Source organism: Helianthus annuus, chromosome 8 (genome assembly GCF_002127325.2).
Source record: "Helianthus annuus cultivar XRQ/B chromosome 8, HanXRQr2.0-SUNRISE, whole genome shotgun sequence".
Lineage (NCBI taxonomy): Eukaryota > Viridiplantae > Streptophyta > Magnoliopsida > Asterales > Asteraceae > Helianthus > Helianthus annuus.
In genome coordinates, this window is record NC_035440.2 from 51028018 (window position 1) to 51035591 (window position 7574).

The following is a 7574-nucleotide window of genomic DNA, read 5'->3' on the forward strand; positions in this document are numbered from 1 at the left end:
ATTATTTTCAAGGTTATAATTACAGGGATTAAGTCTTTGTAATCACCAAATTACAGCTGGTATGTGGGGTATTGTGCACATTACTATTATTATCACTGTATGTGAGTGAATATTACTCTATGTGAGTGATTATTACTCTGTGTGAGTAAACCGTCACTATTAGGGCAACGGGACCAATAGTGATATGACCACAGTCACAGATCCGGTCGAGTGACAAATACCCATTCTTGATAATTGGTTGATAGAAACATTGTAATCGCTCTTAATACTGTAAATTTATAACTAACGGGTCGTTTTAGAAAATGGAATGATTCACTCAGTATTTCCCCGCTGACAAAACCTTTTTCAAACATGTTTCAGGTGATCTATGTGATCCAGGAAAAGTGCAGTAAAGCACTATCAAGCTCAGAGAAGTGGCTCAGTGTAAATAAATAAATAAAACATGTTCTGAAAAATAAAGATTTCTGTGTGAAATCAACTTATTGTAAATTATGGGATTTATCCCTTAAGAACTTTGTGTAATATATTAAAACGAGCATATTTTCCGGTGAAAAGATCCTGTTGTAAAAAGACTTCCGCTGTCGTATAAATTAAATACCACGGGTATCACTGAAATCTGCATCGCGGGCCCCGACTCCGTCCAGGGTGGGTCGGGGGCCACGACACAATTCTTTAGGAGACCCTTCTATGACAATGGAACAAGTAACACCTGTTGTATTTTCTTCTAAACCACTTTTCCCGCTTGAGGTTTGTATATACTGTTTCCATTTCATGTCTTTTTTATACTCTTTTTAAAATCCGTCTTTTGGATGTTTCACCCTTTTATAATGGATGTTTATGGCATGTAGAATGATATGTGTATGCTTGGCAGGAAAGAACTGTCTGTAGGTGAAAGCCTAATAGAACCCAATTTTTTTATTACCCTGCTTATCTCAAGACCCGACACAAAGTAATCTCTTACACATGCGAGCAAAAAAGGTATAAAGTTTATTTTTCAGTAGGTGTTTTGATAGATAGACTTTATTTGTTCTGACTTTTTTTGTTTTGTTTGAACTGGTCACTTTTTAAACCCGCTCAGTTTGGTTGGGATTAATATGCGTTCAGGTTGCAATAACAAATTTCATCTTCAGTACATTTTTTATGGTAATCTAAACCACATTCTGCTCTACTTTTTGATTAAGAAGGCTTTAATCAAATGGTAAAGGTTATAGTAAAACTGAAACTACTGCGAATGGAAATTTTAATTAAATCCAACACCAATTTTAATTCAATTTAAGATTTATTGCAGTCATATACTTAAACAAGTTCTTTTATATTAGATCGTTGATGCGAAAAGTACGCGAGTGAGGAAAAAGCAGCTCGTGGTAGTGGGAGAAGTCAATTCACAAAGGGAAGCATATGCTCCACAACTTACAAATACACCTTAAGATTCAAAGATTCAATATGAACCACTTATTGTTTTGGGGAACACCATTTGGCCTGATTTTTCGCTAAATTCGTTGCCGGAAAAAAACAAGGAAGACCATGGGTTAGTTCAACTCTTCCCATAAATTTTGCTACAAGAAAAACAGCCATAAGTAATCTAGAAGAAGCTACAAGTTGGATACATTCGTTACAGGTTGTTACAATGCAGCAAGGATCGAGCTCGAAAATGGAAGTCCGAATTAACATGACTTTGTGCACCACTATGCCACACCCCAAGGGTTACAAAGGTATTGCATTCTTTTAAATCGATTAGCAAGTATGCAACTTTTTTTTTTGTTATAATGCTATGAAACAATTTGTGGTTCGCTTTTTTAATTGATAGGAAAATAGCTCTAAAAGTAGAAAAATGAAGATGATTTAGGCTAAAAGATATATTTTGGTGTGTGTTTGAACCAAGGCTTCTTTTTATTCAATTGTTCAACTCAAACATGTCAAGTTAAAAACATACGAGTTTGTCGGCTTTACGGTGTACCATACACCCTGTTTCTATGATTTTTGGTCTGGTTTGTTCTTGGATTTTGAGCTTTACGTATCTGAATTTGATTTTATTGCTGGGTTTGTATATAATTATTGAGTTAAAACAATGGGTTAAAACCACTATTGGGTTAAAACATTATTGGGTTAAAACCACTGTTGGGTTAAAACAGTGTTTTGAAACCACTTTTGAAACGAGTGTTCGGTTAAACAGTGTTTTGAAACCACTGTTAGGTTTAACAGTGTTTGAAACCACTGTTGGGTTAAACAGTGTTTTGAAACGACTGTTAGGTTAAACAGTGGTTTCAAAACACTGTTGGGTTAAAACAGTGTTTTGTGGAGAAAACAGTGGTTCTTTTTTTTCCAAACAGTAGTTTGACTTTGGTCAAACAGACTTTGGTCAAACAATGTTTTAACTATGGTCAAACAGACTTTTGAACCACTAAGAATCATATTTTTGCAAACAGTGGTTTGACTTTGCAAACACCCATAAGGCCATAACTAAATTGTTTCTTGATTAAAGTAACAATTTTATAAAACTGGGATTGATTTATAATTTTTTGTTAAAAACAGGTTGAGAGGGAAGAACAGAGATTGAAGTACCTGCAATTTGTACAAATGGCAACTCTCCATGCTCTTCTTTATGCTTCAAAAGCATATAGTTATGCCAAGAACAACTTCGGTCCACTCAAACCCAAGGTGGAGACGATAGAGGGTACCCTAGGACCGTTGTCAGCCCTACGTACGACAAGTACCATCATGTTCCTGTTGAGGTCCTAAATTTGTTGATCGTAAGGTGAGCTGATTCACCTGTCATTTTTTGCTAAAATGAATCGACTTTTGTACGATTATTTATGGTGAATCTTAAAAACATGTAACTTGATTTCAGGTAGATGAGACGGTTGACAAATTCGGCAATCGGGTGCAGCCTTTTGTGAAACAAGTGTCAACTAAAACGAAGAATTTGTCTGCAGAGGTTAAGACTGCTGGGTTGGAAATGAACAACATTAACTCATCTTATCTTTCACCCGTCAACGAGCAACGTTTGGCAATGACCATAGGTACGACAGACAAAGGAAAATACTTTTTGGGATGGCATAACTAATGTGGCGTTACAAATGTCGTGTACAAACAATTATATTGTAATTGTGCTGTGATTATTTTTATGAGGTTTGTTGTTCATTATAGGTTGCGAAGCAAGATGGAGTTAAGTGGAAATCTATGTGCGACTCTGTAAGTTTTTTTCAAATAACTGAACTATATTAACATATCTATTTCTCTATGCATTTCTTCAAACAGTAGGCATACCTCTTTAATTTTGTTTGATGTATTTATTCTATGCATAGGATAAAGCTACTTATGTGCAGGGGCGGACCTACGTTACGAGGAACGGGGTCCCCGGACCCCAATCTTTTTTTAAAAAGTAGTAGAAACGGTATATAAAATTGTCTATCGACCCCATAAAATAATTTAGTTGGACCCCATAACAATGAAAGTCAGCCTAGTGCAGTGGTAAAACCCCTTGTTTACAAACAAAAGGTCATGGGTTTGATACCTGTTTCTCCGTTTTTTTGTGTTTTTTTTTTTGGACCCCATTGTCCAAAAATCCTGGGTCCGCCACTGCTTATGTGACGATGGCACTTGGCAGCACTAAAGAAAGCTGAGTTTGGAATTTCTGTGAAACAACACAAAGTTGATCTCATCATAATTCCTATTTCTCAAAATTTTAACAGATTGTTTTATCTATTATTTGATCTTTCACACTTTAACAACCATATTAATAACTATTGTTGATTATAAATTTCCTTATATTTACATTAGAAATTTATTTAATCTAATTCTAAATTCAAAGTATTTTCTTTAACTTTAGTTGTCACTAAAACGTTCCCTTTTATACTGTAGAATCCTCATTATTTGACCCATTTATTTATGATATATTTGACAGGTCTTGATTGGCTTACTAGTGACATATTGGACCCGTTTTGAATGGTTCATTTTGGTCTCTAGGGCCTCAATTTTTTCTTTTGCTTTGGGCCTTCGAATTGATTGGACCGGCCCAATAAACAACAGTTGAGTTTTGATTTTATATGAAAGATTATTGTTAATCAGTATTGAAAAAAGTGATTTGAGTTTTGATTATATATAATAGCAGTTTAAATTTTCATTAGGGGACTGGGGGTGGTGTGTAATGGGGCAAATACCACGCGTGGAAGTCCACAAATTCCCACCGCTACCAACTAATTCCACGAGTGATGATTAAAGTTCCGTGATAAATTCAACGAGTGATGGAAGTTGAGTGATAAATGGATGTGAGGGGGTGTGAGGGTTTATTGTTGGATGTGAGTGATGACCATTGCCAATAAAAAAGTTGTGAGTGATGGAAAAATGGTTGATAATACGGCGGAACTTGATTAGGTGTTGTGAGTGATGAGTGAGTGATGAGTGATGACCACCCCCACCCCCACCCCCACCCCCTTAGTATTGAAAAAAGTGATTTGAGAAAGGGGTGTCGGCGATGGTGTTGGTTGGAGAGAGGGGGTGGTTTATGTTCTTAATATATGTATATTGTATATTTCTTTTAAATCTGATATATTTTATTATTTAAATTTATTTTAGATAAAAACATGAGTTAAATAACCAATCTACCCCTCATGTGTAAAGCACATGCCATAGTTAACAGAAAATTTTAAGCTGGTTAGGGCCAAAGGGCGTAGAATATACTGATTTTCCAAATAAAGGATTATGACTGTAATTATTGAAGTTAAAAAGTATCCATTGCTATCCGATTCAAACATAAAGGACAAAAGTGTAATTTACCTTTTTTTTTAATCTATATCTATACCATATATATAATGCATAACATAAAGCCATTATAAGATACCCAAAGTCGAGAACTTTTTTTGCTTTAATACATAAGATACATTTTAAAATGAGGGCAATTAGACTTTCAAATACTAATTATACTTTAATCCGCTCATATTAATTACGCTTTAATCCTTCATTTTTAACAAAATTATAGATAATTTGTTGGTAGTTATATTTTATCCCGTAAAGTGAAAGTTACGGACGTGGTCGAGGTTATCATCGTGGTCGTGGTCATGCCCGTGGTCGTGGCTGAGGAAATTATCATATTGTTCATTTAAAAACAAAGGGACCCTCCAAAAGTGGCATGATAATGAAAATAATTCCAGTGATGAAAGAAATAAAAAGAAGGTCGGTTCTTCATCGAATGCATGTTACCGATGTGGAATGCCAAACACTTGGTGGAACTTTATCAACAATCCATCAAAGACAAAGCAAAAGGAATAGAGACAAATTTTACATATGAGGTTGCAAATGTTGATGTCACTGATGGTCACAAAGACCATAATGATACCACTAATCTGGATTATGATGATTTACTTATTGAGTCAACTAACTTGGATTCTGGTGATATTATGGCTGATATAACTCAGTTGGATGCTTGCAATTTTCCTTACATATGAATTATTAGTTTTTAAGTGATGTTATTTCCTTCATTTCTTTAAGACATTTTGTGTGAGTTTTTGTTTTGTTTTGATGCGTATGAAACATTTTGGGATTTGTTATGTTTGAAGCATGTTAGACATTTTATTTATATGATTTTGTTTTGTTTTGAAGCATATGGAGTGTTTAACTAAGATCCTTATTAATGGAGAAGATATATGTCTAATAGACAGCGCATCAACGCATACAATTCTTAAGAAAAAGAATTATTTCTCTACTTTAACCATCAAACAGGAAAATGTTGGTACTATATCTGGTAAATCAAAATTAATTGAAGGCTTTGGGGAAGCTTATGTAGTGTTGCCAGGTGGAACACCATTTTAAATAACCAATGCGTTATTTTCCCCAATGTCTCAAAGAAATCTAATAGGTTTTAAAGATGTTCATTTAAACGGATATCATCTTGAGACTACATCTGAGGGACATGATGAGTACCTTCATAGCACAAATATCAGTTCGGGTAAAAAGCATGTGTTAGAAAAGTTGCTCGCACTTGCCTCTGGTTTGTATTATACTAAAATTAATGCAATCGAATCAAATGCAGTCATAAATAAGGAGTTTATAGACCAAGAAAATTTTATCATATGGCATGACCGGTTAGGCCATCCCGGATCAACAATGACGTGAAAATTATAGAAAATTCATTTGGGCATTCTTTGAAGAACCAAAAGATTCTTCAGTCTAAGGATATTACATGTGTTGCATGTTCACAAGGGAAGTTGATTACTCGCCCATCACCAATGAAGGTGGGGACTTAATCCCTGATTTTTTTGGAAAGAATACATGGGGATATTTGTGGACCTATACATCCTCCTAGTGGACCATTTAGTGGTCTTAATTGATGCATCAACTAGATGGTCACACATGTGCCTACTATTAAGTCGTAATATGGCATTTGCACGACTACTTGCTTAGTTAATTAGGGTAAGAGCACATTTTCCCGATTACCCCATCAAGAAAATCAGATTAGACAATACTGGTGAATTTACATCCCAAACATTTAATGATTATTGCATGTCTATTACAAGGATTAGCAAATCAATTACCAGACGCATTCACTGACCCAAAAAGAGTGACTAAGTCACATATACCAGCTGTTAATGTTCCAGTAAAAATAAGTGTCCCACAAGGACAACCACGTGTTGGTAATGAGTCTAATGCACGCCTAAAACGTGGTAGACTAATCGGTTCTAAAGATAAAAAGACTCGAAAGAAAAAGGGGGAAAATAATGTAGATGGTCAACTCGAGGTCACAATAACGTAAGAAAAGGAGTCTCCAGAAGAGACACTAGACATGATGGTTCTAGAAGAACCTCAGGTACCTGAAAATGAAGAGATCTCAAATAATTATATCATATCTAGAAAGGCATGGAACCGAAGCGAAATCGACGTCGATAATAGTTTTTCATATAATGTAGCGCTACAAGTAATGGAAAATAATGAGGATCAAGAACCAAAATCAGTTGAGGAATGTAAACAAAGAAATGATTGGCTGGAATGGAAAGACGCGATAGAGGCAGAATTGAATTCCCTAAATAAACGAGAAGTTTTTGGACCTGTGGCCCATACACCTGAAGGTGTAAAGCCTGTTGGATATAGATGGGTCTTTGTGCGAAAACGTAATGAGAAAAACGAAATTGTACGATACAAGGCAAGATTAGTAGCACAAGGATTTTTGCACAGACCTGTAATTGATTATGAGGAGACATATTCTGCAGTGGTGGACGCGACAACTTTTCGTTATCTTATTAGTCTGGTAATACAAGAAGGGTTCGATTTATGTTGTGACAGCCCACCTCTATGGCTCACTTGATACTGATATTTACATGAAACTTCCTGAAGGATTTAACTTGCCAAACTCATGTAAATCTAGTTCTCGAGAACATCTTTCAATCAAATTAAACAAATTATTATATGGGCTAAAACAATCTGGGCGTATGTGGTATAATCGCCTTAGTGAGTATTTGTCGAAAGAAGGCTATAAAATGATTATGTATGCCCGTGTATTTTTATAAAAAGGTCAGGATCTGAATATGTTATAATTGTCGTATATGTTGATGACATGAATATAATTGGAACTCCAGGGGAGC

At 35.3% G+C, this 7574-nt stretch overlaps 1 pseudogene; it reads left to right on the forward strand.

Annotated features, from left to right (window-relative positions):
• The first annotated feature begins 693 nt into the window (after nt 1-693).
• On the forward strand, nt 694-4338 carry LOC110870005 (annotated as a pseudogene).
• The last annotated feature ends 3236 nt before the right edge of the window (nt 4339-7574 follow it).